Source organism: Cajanus cajan, chromosome 3, assembly GCF_000230855.2.
Source record: "Cajanus cajan strain Asha chromosome 3, NIPB_CcT2T_4, whole genome shotgun sequence".
NCBI classification, from domain to species: Eukaryota; Viridiplantae; Streptophyta; class Magnoliopsida; order Fabales; family Fabaceae; genus Cajanus; species Cajanus cajan.
This window is the reverse complement of record NC_138519.1, coordinates 18137952-18154507: the sequence shown is the minus strand read 5'-3', so window position 1 is coordinate 18154507 and position 16556 is coordinate 18137952. Positions and strand designations below refer to the sequence as shown.

Genomic DNA, 16556 nt, shown 5'->3' with positions numbered 1-16556 from the left:
CATTATTTAAAACTTTGTATCTAGTATGAGAAATGTTCTCCCTTTGTGATAAAGTACCACTAAGTTGGTTGTTGAGGAGTCTCCTAATCATTAAGAGCTCCCCTTCATAAGGAAAAGTTGACTACTAAATAGGTCTATAAATCCTAGTTGGGAACGGGCCGTTCCAAACAGGGTTGTTGTGAGTTAAATTCAACCCCAAAACGAGTCATTCTAGTTTGAGAATGGGTTGTTCTGGATGTGAATTTTACACATGATGTTTGAGTCCAGAACGGGCCGTTCTGGTCATTCTAAAGATCTACAAATAGGCCATGCATGCAGTAGAGGAAAAGAGAAAAAGGGAACTTAGAGAGAGGTTTTAGAGAGAAGTCTTAGAGGGAAGGATTCTAGGTCTGTGAGCTCCTTTCTCTCCTGAATTTCTTTGTATGGTACTTGTAGACACCTAATTTCGTCCGGGGGCATGCAAACAACGGGACAGGACTTTAGAGGGCCCAAAAGCCCAAACAAGCTAATTTTAGAAGACTGGAACGGGCTGTTCCAAAATCAGAACGGGCCTTTCCCAATTTGGAACGGGTCGTTCCCAATTTGGAACGGACCGTTCCAAGTTACAAAAAAAGGCCTAAAAACCTAATCTGGAATAGGTCGTTCCAAAAACAGAACGGGCCGTTCCAAACCAGGCAAAAGGCGTAAAAATTTTAGGCTGGGACGGGCCGTTCTGGAGGGAACGGGCCGTTCTAGCACTCCAGAACGGTCCGTTCTAATTTCAGAACGGGCCGTACCAAGGTGAGAATTTTGCATATAACGTTCGGATCCAGAATGAGCTGTTCCGATTTTGGAACGGGCCGTTCTGGACCTTTTCTGAAGTCTATAAATAGACTGCTTGGGCTCATTTCTCAGGACTCCAAAATTTCGTCCAGACTCCTTAGAGCACGAAATTTCTCTCTCTTTTTCTCTCTCCCTCTCTCTTTTGTATTTCTTGAGATTTTGTGAGGCATTGTAGTGTGAAGGGTTGCCACAAAACACCTAAAATCTTCTTATTTTGAAGATCTAATAGAGCTCATTCAAGAGGTATTTCAGTTAATTTCTTTCTCTCTTTTTATTTCTTATCTATAATAATTATTGTTATAATAAAAACAATCATGAAGACATTTTAGGGTTAATTGTATAATTTAAATTTCAAGCATGTAAATAATTATTAATAAAAGGAGATTTAATATTTTTATTATTATCATTTATAATGCTAACTTCATCATAGGGTACCAATTAAGGGCGTTGTACGGGTGCTTAATACCTTCCCTACACGTAATCAACCCCCGAACCCAATTCTGGTTATCAAGGCCATTATTGGATTCTTTTTATAAAAAAAAACCTTTTCTTTTTCCAATATTTTGAGTAAAACATTGGTGGCGACTCCATGAACCATTTTTCAAAAACCATTAATTAAGGATTAGTCTGGTGTCCGGGCATTCCTTAATTGATGAGACTTTTCAAAGGATGTCTAACCCATTAGTCGCGAGATCGGAAATTTTCGGGTTGCGACAATACTTCTTCTCCTTTAGATCGCTAATCTCTTCTGTCTTCTCTTGGAATTTAGGCTAGGAAGCTTGCTTTTGGACGATTGAAGTTCCGGGTTGAGCTTTGAAAGGAAATTCTACTTCTTCTCCGTTCTTGGCTATTTTCAGCCAATTTTCAGGTGATGAAAACTAGAATATTTTTCGTTTAGTTGCATGTGAGTTTAGTGACTCAATTGATGCATGAAAGTCGAGGATCCATGGCTGGATCGGAGAATTCACTCATTTTTTGAGGTTTTGGAAAAAATGAGGTTTTTGGTGATTTTGATACATCGGATGGGTGCATGTTGATTTTGAGTTTGTTTTTGTGTTGTATGGAGCTTATGAATTGTGTTTTTGTGTTTGCATGTGGCTGAATTTGTTGATTTTTGAATTTTGGAGGATGTTGTTTGAATTTGTGCCAGGCCCAGTTCTTGGCGCCGGGAGTGCATTCATCATAGACACCCATTTCTTGATCACGAAGGGCGTGAGGTTAGTCGCACCGGGCGTGATTAAAAATGGGGAAGGGGGTCTCTGGATGGGTTTCGCTGAGTAAGGGAAGAACCACACCGGGCACGATATCAGATAGTGAACCTGTTTGTGACTTTACTGGGGTGGCGCCGGGTGCAAGATTGATGCGTCGGGCGTGGAGACCTCTAAAGGTCTCGGTGTGGACGATGCCAGGCGCGGGTGAGTGCGCCGGGCATGGAGAGACTCTTAATGGTCTCTATTTGGAGCACGCCAGGCGTAAGGTGGGTGCGCCGGGCGTGGAGACTCTTAGGAGTCTCTATCTCAAGGACGTCGAGCGTGAAGACTCTTTAGTAGTGTGGTCTTCAGTTTTTAGTGGACCATTATACCACTCAGATGTAAAAAAATCTTATATTCTCTTGGAAGAACTATACACAACTTTCTAATATTATGTCTGTATATAACTATTAGAGACACAAGCAATTCCCCTAGTTTTTTTTTTTTAAATATTTTGCAATTATTCTAGTGAATTTTTTTTTGTAACTAACATATAACAATTTTTCTAAATATCGTAATTATTTTGGTCAATTTTTTTTTGTAATTGAAACATTTCAAATTTAAATTTTAAGATAATTTAATAAATTTTTTTAAAAAAAGTTTACAGGTTTAATAGATTTTTTTTTAATATTAGAACTATCTTCTGATAAAAATGATCTATAAATTTTTCATTCATCTATTGATATCTTTTAGTAACAAGCAAATGTAAAAGATTTAATTTAAAAATGATAAATAATTTGTTAACTAAAAATAGGTTTTATGAATATTGTAATTATTATGGTAACCTTTTTAACTATATTATTTCAAATCTAAATTTTTTTATATAATTTGATAAATTAACAAAAAACATTTAAAATTAACGGTTTAGAAATTTAAGTTTTAGGGTTTATTGGATTTTTTTATATTAAAATTATCTTCCATAAAATAAGGAATTAAAAAATTCATTATTATTCTAGTAATTTTATTTTTTTAACTAACATATAACAAATTTTTTATTTAAAAATATCGTAATAAATTTGGTGAAAGTTGAAATATTTAAAATTTATAGATAATTTGTTAAATAAAAAAGCTTAAAATTAAAAAACAAATGTTACTTAAAAAAATAATTAATTAATCCAAATTTTTACACATGGTGTAAAATAAATAAATTCAAAAAATACGGTTAATTTTTTATTTATCACATATATATTTAAATTAAAATTTAATATTTGATAACAAATATAATTTTGTTTATTATCTAAAATATCAATAATTCAAAATAATTGTAATGTTGTTGATTTATATATAACCATTCAATATGTCTTTATTCATCATTCAATTATGCGTTTTGATTCTAATTAGGACTATCTTAAGTTTTTATATAGAACACATTTTGTCATCAAATCTCTTTCCAAAAACGTCTCTCAAAAGAATGGCAAGAAGAAACAAAGGTAATCGGTCAACAAACAAATCAACTAAGATACAATCAATTGCTCAAAAGGAGATGATGAAAATAACAAAACGGTTTCAAGAAATCGTTTATATTTCTTCTAGGTTTTTTTATTTAAAACCCATTATTTAATTTCATTATTTTATGTGATTTTTAAATATTTTTTTTATAATTACAGTACAAGTGCTCATCAAATACCTCAACCAAAAAATGACAGAGAAAAATACTATAATATCTCGGATGCGTCATCACCCATAAAAGTTGTTGAAAGTAGGATTGATAAGGATGTGGAACAAGCTAGTGGGATGGATCCATAATAGTCACTTTCAATAGCTTAGCCAAAATGATAGTGGATAAATATCCTAAATTGAAGTTCGCACTTTCTCCATCAGGACTTTCAATACTTATTGATAATAACCAACAAACTTCTTCAACTAATTCGCATCAAATTCCTTCAAGAGTGGACAGTCAAAGTGAAAGTAAAAGGATATTGCTTGATCATTATGAAGCAGATAATAAATATTATATAAATTATCAACTCATGTCTCCGTATATAATTGATGGAACTTACTTTTGGTATTTGAACATAGACAATTCTTCCATCAATTATATATATACGGAGACATGGGTTGATAATTTATATAATATTTATTATCTGCTTCATAATGATCAAGCAATATCCTTCTACTTTTACTTTGACTGTCCACTCTTGAAGGAATTTGATGTGAATTAGTTGAACAAGTTTGTTGGTTATTATCAATAAGTATTGGAAGTCTTGATGGAGAAAGTGCGAACTTCAATTTAGAATATTTATCCACTATCATTCTGGCTAAGCTATTGAAAGTGACTATTAATGGATCCATCCCACTAGCTTGTTCCACATCCTTATCAATCCTACTTTCAACAACTTTTATGGGAGATGATGCACTCGAGATATTATAGTATTTTTCTATGTCATTTTTTGGCTGAGATATTTGATGAGCACTTATACTGTAATTAAAAAAAATAATGAAATTAAATAATGAGTTTTAAATGAAAGAACCTAGAAGAAATATAAACAATTTCTTGAAACCATTTTGTTATTTTCTTCATCTCCTTCCGAACAATTGGTTGTATCCTAGCTAGTTGATTTATTTGTTGACTGATTACCTTTGTTTCTTCTTGCCATTCTTTTGAGAGATGTTTTTTTGAAAGGGATTTGATGACAAAATGTGTTTTATATAGAAACATAAGATAGTCATAATTAGAGTCAGAACACATAATTAAATGATAAACATTGAACCAGATAATTACAATCATAAATTATACCTTTGATGTAAATGGAATAATAACGAACATTAGCCCCTTCTCATATGCCTACAACATGGAAAACAATTTGATAAGAAAATGACCAATTTAAGGGCCATCTGCTCCTGAAATATATTCAATTTGGAAATTACCTCTATAATCAAAGACTTTGGGTCTATTTCACGAGCCATCAAAACCTTATTACGGCCAATTGTTAACTTCCCAAGCCACCTCCCCAAATTTTTAAGCAAAGAGCGTTCTTCTAAACTTGATTTTAAGAGCTCTGATCCTAAAAGAGCCTGAAGAATATTCAAACACCAAGTATGATTTCATATTATCGACACAACTTGTCAATTCAATCAAGCAGGGAACAGAAACAAGGCTCAAACCTTGCAATTTTCATAAGCTGCCTGCACAATATCTTTGCTTAAAGCCTTTGAATTAACCTTATCCAGGAATTTCAGGTACAAGTCATGGAAATTTGGCTCAATGCTTGCTCTAGAAATAAATAACAAATGGTATAAACGAAGGTACCAATATATATAGCATGCCCCATATCTCTACATGGATGCAACTGTTTTAAGCAATTACATGATACATGACTTGACTTATGAATCATGCTAACCTTTTCATAACCATATACTGTGCAAACCATAGTACTGCTCTTTCAAAATTTCAGCAAACACTTTTGCTTTGTCTTCAATATTAGCAGCAGATACATTATTAATTATAAATGATATCTTTTCTTGAACATCTGAGTCCGGAGCCTGTTAACATAATAAAAAATTAGGGTTAAATTACTCCAAGTAAAGGAAATCAAAATTTAGATTTGTATAAGATACTAAATTAAAACTAGTATTTTAGTTCATGCATTGTACCAGTTAAATAATTTTAGGATCACAATTATTTATTTTGAAGTAAATATCTATCATATGACCTTGACAAAATTTAATAAATTTGTATACAGAATAATATCAAATATACTTAATAAAATCATTGTCAACATAATAATCAAAATTCAATAATAATTTCATTTATCGACGACAATAAAGTGTAAGAAAATTAAATAGAGAGAATACTTTGTTATCCTCATAATTAGGAGAAAGAATAATCATAAGCCATTTTAAATCAAAGAAATTTAAACCGGTATGAAAGTTAAAAGAAATAAGGATAGTCTATCCCCAAGAAATCAGAGAAAATCCCCATGAAATAATAGATGAGGGACCTGTTACTTTAAATAAGGATAGAGATGAAAGAATCAGGAGATAAGAGATAAAGAAGACATTTATAGGAGAGAGATTTTTGAAACCACGAATAATTGCATATAGAGAGTGTGTGTAGTTCATCTCTACTTAATTAGAAAATTTAAACAAAATCAAATGTGAGGGAAAGTGTAGCTCTCACAAGCTAGATGTTTTTTTTTTGTAAACAAAGATATCCCTTAGGTGAAACATGAAACTCTTCAAAATTATTTATAAGCAGATAAGTAAAATCATTGATAATATAAACAACTGAACGAATCAATTATCAAAACTGAAGAAAGCAGCCAGTCTGATTATTCTTTTGTACAAGGCTAGAGAGTATCTCAATAGGACTTTCTATTTTCGTAGCAGCAGCAACCAAAGTTTCAGTGTTCAAGGCAGATCCAAACCCTACACCAGATGCACATATCAAAGGAGCACAACATATTTTCAGAAATAGAAAGCATAAATTTATGTCTTTATGCAAAGCAACAGGCTATGTAACTATAGAAACACAAGTGATAGAAATATACAGTAGAAATAGATCACGGGAAGGACCAACAAAACCAGGATTAGAAGAAAGCCTTGACGAGGTTCTGTCTGTACTATGTAACTGCAATTGTAGCAACAAAATTAAGTGCAAATATAAAATGATATGAGCACGAGCGATAGAATAAACATAGGAAACTGAGAAATTGAAGAGTAAAAACCAGAGAGTAATCTTCAATAGATATATGCAGCCTCTCCAACTGCTGAGAAAGTTGTCCAAAGGCAACCGAGTTGGTGTGGGATTTAAGAACCTGTAATCAGAAAAAGTGAGATGAAAATCAAATAAGATCAACAGGCAGAGAAACCAAATATTTAAAGTAGAACCTTCAAGAAGGTGGAAGTCGTCTCAGCATAGAGGCTCAGAACAGCACCAGACTGATGAAAAGATTTGCCAAAAAGGTTTTGTGATCCACCAAAATGGACATCCTTTAAGAACTTGAGGCACTCCTGCAAAGCCTAACAATGTCAGCCACTTTTCTGCTACAATAAACTCAGAGGAGTACACGTTGGAATGCACAAGTGACGAAACCAAAAGACTGCATAAGAGATTGTTTGGATAGAAGCTTAAAAGCATATTTAAGAGTTTTTTTATTGAAAAAAGTTCTTTATTTTCAATATAAAAACTCTCAAAAGCACTTTTAATTTATATTCAAGACTCTAAATCTGTGAAGTTAGTTTGTAAAAAAAATTAGGATCCAAAGAACGAGGAAAGGTATTATTGTTACCACAAAAAGGATGTCTTTGCTTCTAGTTAAGTTTCTATTCAACCACCTCTCGAGGTTAATGAATTTTTTTCTTGATGCCACTGCTGCTAACCTTATACTATAATAAGAGGGCATAATTTCCACCACGGATGATAGAATCTGTAAAACCACCAAGAAGCATGAGTTAAAAATGGTAAAAGATTGTAAAAAAGAAAAGAGATTGGCATTTGTGAATCGTGAAGACAAATTTGAAGGCTTCTTGCAACTAAGGGCTCAATGAAAGTGAGATTCGCTTATTATTAAAACATATTAAGAAAGCAAATTGAGTCTAGATCAATATATAAGGTGAGGATTGCTATCTCTTTATATAGTTTGCTAATGCCTTATTTCTATTTTGGCCACATCCACTAGTGATATATCTATATATAAGTGAGAAACAATTCTTATCTTACAAGGAGATTTTTTATTATGAACCTAACTTAATCTTATAAAACTGGTTTATAAGATAAAAATTACTCTTTATTTATATATTCTATTAATGCATTATTTCTATTTTAATCATATCAATAGTCAATTGTAATCCTCAAATATAACAAAATCAAGAAAACCATAACAACTTACTGCAATCTATCTATCTATCAGGAAAATGATTGAAATGAATAAAAGTAAAAAAACACACTTAAAAAGAGAACAACATTTAACTCCCGACAGATGTCCACAATTCTTCTAATGCTGCCTGCATCATTGTTTTGAGAATCCATAAACCCTCTCAAGACCAGATTGGGATTAACATGCCAAAGGTGTAGAATCATCCCACTGCCTACAGCACTTTTTACTATCTTGGGAAAAACAATCAGAGATACTTCCCGTTGCAAGAGATAATAGGCAGTCTGCAAGAACAACAAATGTAAACTACATGAATCAAGAAAAGACATAGAATAGGTAATTGTTGAGAACCAACAAATATGAATCCATTAGATTGTACATTAATATGTGCCATCCCAAGAAGCAACACTTCAGGACAGTGTTTAAGAGGGTAATCAAGGATTGATCGAACATTATTGGCATGAGCCTTCTCGGCTAGCCGGCAGAGGACGTCTAAAAGGTCAAGACACAACCATGCATGATTTGCATGGTCATTTTGAAGCTTGTGGCCATTAATTGCATCAACATATGCCTGCACAACAATTTGTTGTCATAAGAATTTGGCGATAAGAACAAGAAACAATAATGGTCAACATAGATAAACTTCTCTAGAAATACTTTTATGAGAGAAAAATATAAAAAAAAAAAAAAAAAAGTTTTTCATGAGTTAAAATTAGCTTAAATATAAGTTAATTTGTAGAAATTTTCTTTTTTATCAATTTTTCAAAAATCTTATTTTTAACTCATGTATAATTTAGTTTTAGTTCATTAATAAGTTTATTTTAATTTTTTTCTTCCTATAAGTGCTTTTGGAATAATTTATCCAAACAGGTCTAAATGTACAAACAGATCATCATACCAGCAATCTTCCCGAGTGTGCAAAGGTAAATATTTCTGGTGGTGCTAATACAGCGTATTTAAGGAAAGACAGCTGACCCTCAGTATTCTACTATTCTTCCATACAGATCCACATATGGCATGGAGAGGAAATGGTTCCTGCTAGGTATATTTTCATACATTCAGAATTTTATGCCAGAGTTTGCATATAAAAGCCTATTTAGATACAAGATTAAAAATGGCTTTGATAACTTTTCTTCTAGAAAAAATTCTTTATTTTTCAGCAAAGAAGCTCTAAAAATTATTTCTAACTTGTATCAAAACTGATTTTAAATCAGCTAAGCTACCGGAAAAGCATATATAAGGTTCTGATATCATACCTCAGAGGCATGTTTATACACACACATGAGAAAAAGGAATGCTTCTTCACAAGGAAGGAAAAACCCTTCATGATCAAGATTTTCCATGACACATATCCAGTTGGTTTGAGGTGCCTGTATCAGAAAGCACATAAAAATGAAATGATTTACTTTCTTATTCAAAAGGCAATAACAAAATGAGAGGAACTTTAAGTCCTATTGAATAAAACTCACAAGATGGTTAACTGTATCTACCAAGACATCAATATTCCAATAGAGTTAAGAGGTGGCAACTGAGACACGTTGGATCCATTGGCTGCAGGAAATGTTAAGTATGTGTTCTGGTTTTCCTCCATCCCAGTACGACTATAAGCAATTGCACCAAGTAATTTAGATAGCATATTATCAGTTAGAGATGAGAATGGAGAAAATATCTCCTTGCACTTTGAGACATCAACCGTGCATCCATAGCCTTGTTCCTTCACAATATCTCCAATGTTTATTTCCTTCTGCATGTCTTCCAAAATAGCATCAAAATCATTTTCTCCACACTTGTGGAACAACTCCATCTTCCTGTAAAAAGATGAATAACTAATTAAACATCATGACTGAATTAATTACTATTGATAACTAATAATATACAACAAATATATGATTGTATTCAAAAATGGTTGCCAGTTTTATGTTAACCACTTATTTCAGTGGTTAAATCAAATAAGTTTTCAATATCATTGGCCCAATGATGAGTAGTTAACTTAATAAAATGGTAATAAGGATTACTAAATACATTACCACCTTAAATCAGCCTCATGCATCTCTTCAGGAAGCAATGGAGTCAAGGCAAAAGTTGGCTTGTCTTTGAACTTCACAAGTGATAATATCTGCATAAAGGAAACCATGTGCTTGGAAAGACCCTTAGACTGCTTTAGGAACATGATAATTTTGTTAATTTGCTCATTGCAACTCCAAGAACCAGGATTGGCAAACAATTCCTCAATCCGAGCCATGCAAAAAGATTTGCCTATACACAAGCAACATTTCAGGTCAAATATACTATATATAAATGGAAAAATAATATTGACACAGTATAGATGATATAGAAATGACCATTAACATTATTAGTCAAGTTAAATGTAACTTCATACTTACCACTCAGCCTGGCATCAGGATTCTCAGAATCAGATAAAACAAGACTGATAATAATTTTTTCCAATAAAGATAGCTTCAATCCGTTGCATAAACTTTCTAAAAGGCTTTCATTAGTTTCTTTATTCTTCATTGACTCAGAAAACTCTTTGCTGCAGGTTATTTGGTTCATGTGGTACTTAAGGACCGCCCCTAGAATTAGCTCATGCTCATCCATGTTTTTAGCAGCAGAACTCATCCCAATTCAGAGAACTGTCAGCAGAAAATAAAAAAGAATTAACAACCACCATGATGCAAATATACTAATTAATAAGGTCTGTTGGTAGCAAATTTTGCCTATTATTCCACATATTAGGGTAATTCAACGGGGAGCAAAAAAAAAAGAGAGAGCACAGTAAAGGAGATAAACAAAGATGCATGTCCATAAGAATGCAGAAAAGCAACAGCATGCAAGTTCACAAAGGAAGGCATGAATAAATACTGGTGAAATGTGTCATATTTTTGAATCACCTGAAAAATAATGATCATTATAAACAAGAAATGATATCAATATACTCATTTAAACACATTTTTTTTAATTGGTTAAAATTTATTGAAAAATACAAATTTTAGTAGGTCATACATCCAATATAATGCTTCTTTCTTTTAATTTTTTTTTATTTTCAATAAATTTTAATTAATAAAAATAAGTGTATTAAAAAGATGTATTAGAGAGTGTATAGTTAATATTTCTTTATTATTATTTTACTAAATCTCTGTAATGGAAAAAAAAAATTGATGATTGAGTTTATGTAACTCTTTTTCTAATTCAAATTCAACTAACTCAATCATGATTAGGATTAGATTAAATTAAGTCAATTGGATATAATTAGTTTAATTTATAATGAAAACATTTTTAGGAATTCTATTTGATAAACAGAGGTTTTAGAATTCTTTAACTTAATATTAAATTCAGTTAATTCTTTAAGAATTAAATTTTAATATTTTCAAAATAAATTATCAATAAATAATTATTGCGTTATATATAAATTATTTATTATAAATTTAAAATACAATCTATATATTTGAACATATTTATTTAAATTTTAAATATAATTTATATATTAAAGATAATATTTATTTATATATATAAATCATTTTAATTTTTAATTATATATTATAAACATTTACCATGTGTATTTGAACATACTAATATACGAGTCATTAAATAATTCTTGTATACTATTTGAATCCGTATATAATTTGAATCATATATATATAAATCATTTTAATTTTTAATTATATATTATAAACATTTAGCATGTGTATTTGAACATACTAATATACGAGTCATTAAATAATTCTTGTATATAATTTGAATCCGTATATACACAATTTAAGTCTGATTAAAGAGAAAATCTCAATCTGTAACAACAACAAACAGTAAAGTCTCTAAAATATTGTTCATTGTTACAACTTAAAAAAAAATGTTTGTTTTTTTTCCTATAATTTGTATGCTGTGTGAGATAAAGAGGTAGGTTTAAAATACTAAGTATCTTGAATTCAAAATATATAATTATAGTATTATATGTATAATTTTAATAATATATTATACATTAGGGTTGAACTGAATCAAGTTAAATTTAAAAATCAAAATTTATTATCCAACATCCGTTTGAACAAGTTGATTTAGATTTAATCCAAACATTAAAAGTAATCGAGACAAAATGATTGAGTCAGTGAGATTAGTTTGAATTCACGCCTAACATTGTATTCAAAAGAAAATCAAAGGATAAAAAGAGAATTTGAGAAAACAAGACCAACAAAAACCCTAAAAGCATTCAACTATGTGACACCCTTACTACCCCAACACATATATAATATAATTTAATTAAGAAGAATAAACTTTCAAAGGGTTCGTAAAAGGGTTCACATAAAACTTCAAATCTGTTCTTTCTTCAATATAAGAGAATGACTGAAAAATAAAACTTGAAAGGTAAAATTTAAGAGTTTACAATTTTAAAATCATTTATTACAATACCAAATCCATATAAATATTCTGTCCTAGAAATCCTCTGCCCCGATGTCACACTATCAGAGCATTCCCATAATTTAACTGTTGGCATTCTAGATGCCACTCGTAGTCGGATCTTCTTCACCTAAAATATCCACAGTTTATACGGTGAGAAAAGAAAATATCTATATGCAAAGTACATACAAACACATCACAATATAATCTCATCATAATTCATTATTTAATAAAATATATATATATATATATATCAATCATTCATCATCTTCACATCTCAATTCACATTTAACATATCTCATTTCACATACATATCTCAATCCATCATAATCCACACCAATTATACAATTTACAACATCATTTCCATGTTCATAATTCATGTCAATCTTACAATTAACAATATCATTTCCACATCCATAATTCACACCAATTTTACATTTAACAAATATCATTTTCACATCCATAATTCACACCAATCTCACAATTAACACTATGCCAAGACCTCGCCACATCTGACACAAGTGATACAGGTTAATTGCCTCCCACACCAAACCAGGGTCACGCCCTCCCTGTAGCATCACTTACCTAGGGGTCGTGCCATCCCTAGTCATTAAGGAGTACGCTCGTCCCTCAAGCATCACCTACCCAGGGTTCGTATCATCCCTGATCATCCAGGAGTACGCTCGTCCCTGAATCATCAACTACCCAAGGTTCGTATCATCCCTGATCATCCAGGAGTACGCTCGTCCCTGAAGCATCCACTACCAGGGTTCGTATCATCCTCGATCCTTTAGTGTGAGGAACCACAATCACATTACAATCCACATAGTCTCTTGCAATTAACTCTATGCCAGGGCTGCCATAATCGACATAAGTGGTGTGTGTTAACTGTCTTACTCATCCCACACCATGCTAGGGTCACGCCCTCCCTATAGCACCACTTACCCAAGGGTCGTGCCATCCCTAGTCATTAGTGTGAGGAAACACATCGCAATCACATTTTTAATCATGTCCATACAACATCTCATCTCATATCACGATTCCATATCACATACACAATTCCATATCACATACTCAACAGATAAGTCTAACAAAATAAGGGTTTACACATCCTCAAGCAATTCACATCTCGATCATCAGTTCTTATAAAATAATATAAGAATAACATTCATAAACTAATATAATAAACATTGGAATTATCAATTTAATATAATTTTAACATAAACAGTAAAATCTCCAATTGTTCCAAAACCTAACTCACAGGCACTTTTCTACAATTTCGTTCTCCCTCTCAGATCATCATTCTTACAAATTATTAGCATATCTATAATCCTCAACACATACAGAATCTAATGGGATCCTCAATTTCTCAAACAGAAATCATCCAATTTTTCACAACCTAACTTACAGGCACTTTTCTATAATTTCGTTCTCTCTACCAGAGCATCATTTTCACAAGTTAAACATATATTCGTAATCCTAAATATATATAGAATCACATAAGATAATTAATCCTCCAAACAGAAATAATTATAAAATTATTCATAACCCTAAGGGCTCTTCCTCTACCCAATTCCCTCATGTAACTCTACATATAAATAATCTCCTTTTCCTCCGTACCTGGATAAATAGGAACTCGGGCAGAACCTCCTCCTCTTTTTCCTTAAACAAGGATCGGAACTAAAACTTGAGTAGAACCTCATCCTCTGAGTTCCTCTTGGTCTTCAGAGAGAAGAAGAGGAACGAAAGAGAGAACAGAAGAGAAGAGAGAGTGAGAATGAGAGGTGTGTAGAAATGAGAGGATTTGAGGCCTATTTATAGGATTTTTCGCCCACCTACCACTACGGCCCGTTCCAAAATCGGAACGGCCCGTTCTGGGCCCTTCAAACCTACGTAAATTTTTCAACTGGAACGGCCCGTTTCCAAACCAGAACGGCCCGTTCTCCCATCAGAACGGCCCGTTCTGCTTCTACAATTTTGGCCATACTCACTATTCCAGAACGGCCCGTTTCAAAATTGAAACGGCCCGTTCTGGGCCACGAATTGGGCCTTTGGCCCACGAAAAATGGGCTGTTACAATACTCCCCTCCTTTAAGAAATTTCGTCCCCGAAATTTTTGTAATGGTAGACTTCTCTCTTCTTACTTTCTAATCCTTATGTAACCTCACTACCTTACTGATATACAACTCTATCAATTTTATAAAAGGATTTCTAAGGGTAAGACATATAAACTTGGCGAGTCTATCCACTAAAACACAAATAAAATCAATCTCTTAAGCGTCTTAGACAAACCTACCACTAAGGTCTATCCACTCACCATCTCACTTCCAAAATGGAGCGTCTAAGTGCTACAAAAATTCCTAAAGACTTCCAGCATACTAAACACGAGTATACAAATTCCTCTACTCCTCTCTTTATCTTAGGCCACCATGCTTCTATTGCACCACTCTGATACATCCTTCTAAGGTCCCGACACATCTCAGTAACTCCTAAACGAATGTTAAGAATACTCTTATGTCCTTCCTCTAAGATCATTTTTCTTAATTCAAGGTTACTAAGCACCCAAGTTTGTTCTTGCACCTCAAAACAATGTCGATTTCTACTCAGAAATGGTTATCTATACTTCTACCAATTTTCTCCACTTGGTTCCCTAAGAAAGGATCTGACTCCTAGGCTTCTCTAATCTCATTTATTAATTCACTAGTCATTTTCAACATAATCAATTCAATGATCCTAAGGATAATCTCACACACCAAGCATAAGTCTCTAAATTCTTCAATCAAATCCAACCCTTAAATCATCAAAAATAATATATCAGAGGTCATCATAATCAAGGCATCTGCCATAATATTGGTTTTACTTCTATGTTCATCTCTAAAGATCAAGCACCTAAGCGTAAGTTTACTAGGTATACATATCAGATCTCTAATTTCACTACTCCATCTAAACCCAAGTTAAACTCTTATCCATCACCTTATCCTATAGCATCATATCTTGTCACCAAAATGAATCAACTAATAATGCTTCTCCAATTTCCTTCAACAATCCATTCGTTACTCAAGTCATACTTAGTCTCACACTACTAAGGGTAACCTTATAAGCCAAACTTAAATCTCTAATTTGAGCCAAAAAGATTCATCTCTCTAATCATAAGGGAAGACAAATATAAAGGTCTCATACTCAAAGCATCGGTCACCAAAATGGCTTTGCCTGGATAACAAATAAGATCAAAATCTTATTCCTTAAGAAATCCCAACTATCTCTTTTATCTCATATTCAACTCCTTTGGTCAAAAGATATTTAAGGTTCTTATGATCACTAAATACCTCAAGCTTAGAATCATATAGGTAGTGTCTCCAAATCTTAGTATAAATGACAAAATTGCTAACTCAAGGTTATGGGTAAGGTAATTCCTCTCATGAATTCTCAATTTCCTAGAAGCATAAGCTACTATTGTTCCTTCTTGCATCAACACTCTGTCCAAACCTATCTTAGAAGCATCAACCTATACCACAAAAAGTTTACTAAGATCAACCAATGCTAACACTAGTGCACTAGTCAATCTTTCCTTAAAAGTTTGAAAACTACTCTCGCACTTACTATCCCCCACAAGGACAACACTCTTCCTAGACGACCTAGTCAAAAGTAATGCTATCTTAGAAATTTACTCAATAAATCTCTAATAGTAATGAGCTAACCCAAGAAACTCCTAACCTCATTAATAGACTCAAGTATCTCTCACTTAAGCACAACTTCTATATCAGATAGATCTACGGCATACCTCCGCCAGAAACTACAGGACCTAGAAAACTCACTTCATACAATCAAAAATCATACTTAGGTAAATTAGCGTATAGCTGTCTTGGATACATCTTCATCCTCATCTCCAATATGATGATATCACACCCTAAGGTCAATCTTACTAAACACATAAATACTTGTTAATTGATCCATAAGGTCATCTATCCTCATATCAACATACATGCACATCAAATCATATTAGAATACCTACTTTAAACCTTCATATATATCATTCCTAAGCATGTACGAATCAATCACCATTTACTCCATATAGCATTGTACATGAACCAACTTTACCACATAGCATCATATCATCTTAAACAATCTCTCAATGACAAAACCTCAAAACATCATATCCAAATCTATTTTTTTTTTTTATCCTTGCTATGCCTAACAACTCAAAAACATCATTATAGCATATACCTACCTTCAACAACTGTCAAAGCAAATGACACACAAAGAGTTATACTCATCCAAA

At 32.5% G+C, this 16556-nt stretch overlaps 1 pseudogene across 1 annotated transcript; it reads right to left on the bottom strand.

Annotated features, from left to right (window-relative positions):
* Window positions 1-5826: 5826 nt before the first annotated feature.
* LOC145955656 (uncharacterized) lies at window positions 5827-11306 on the bottom strand (annotated as a pseudogene). The gene is made up of 4 exons (XR_014432311.1): window positions 9919-11306; window positions 9358-9696; window positions 9145-9258; window positions 5827-8923 (listed from the first exon to the last, which is right to left on the bottom strand). The product of XR_014432311.1 is annotated as an uncharacterized LOC145955656 (transcript).
* Between the last annotated feature and the right edge of the window lie 5250 nt (window positions 11307-16556).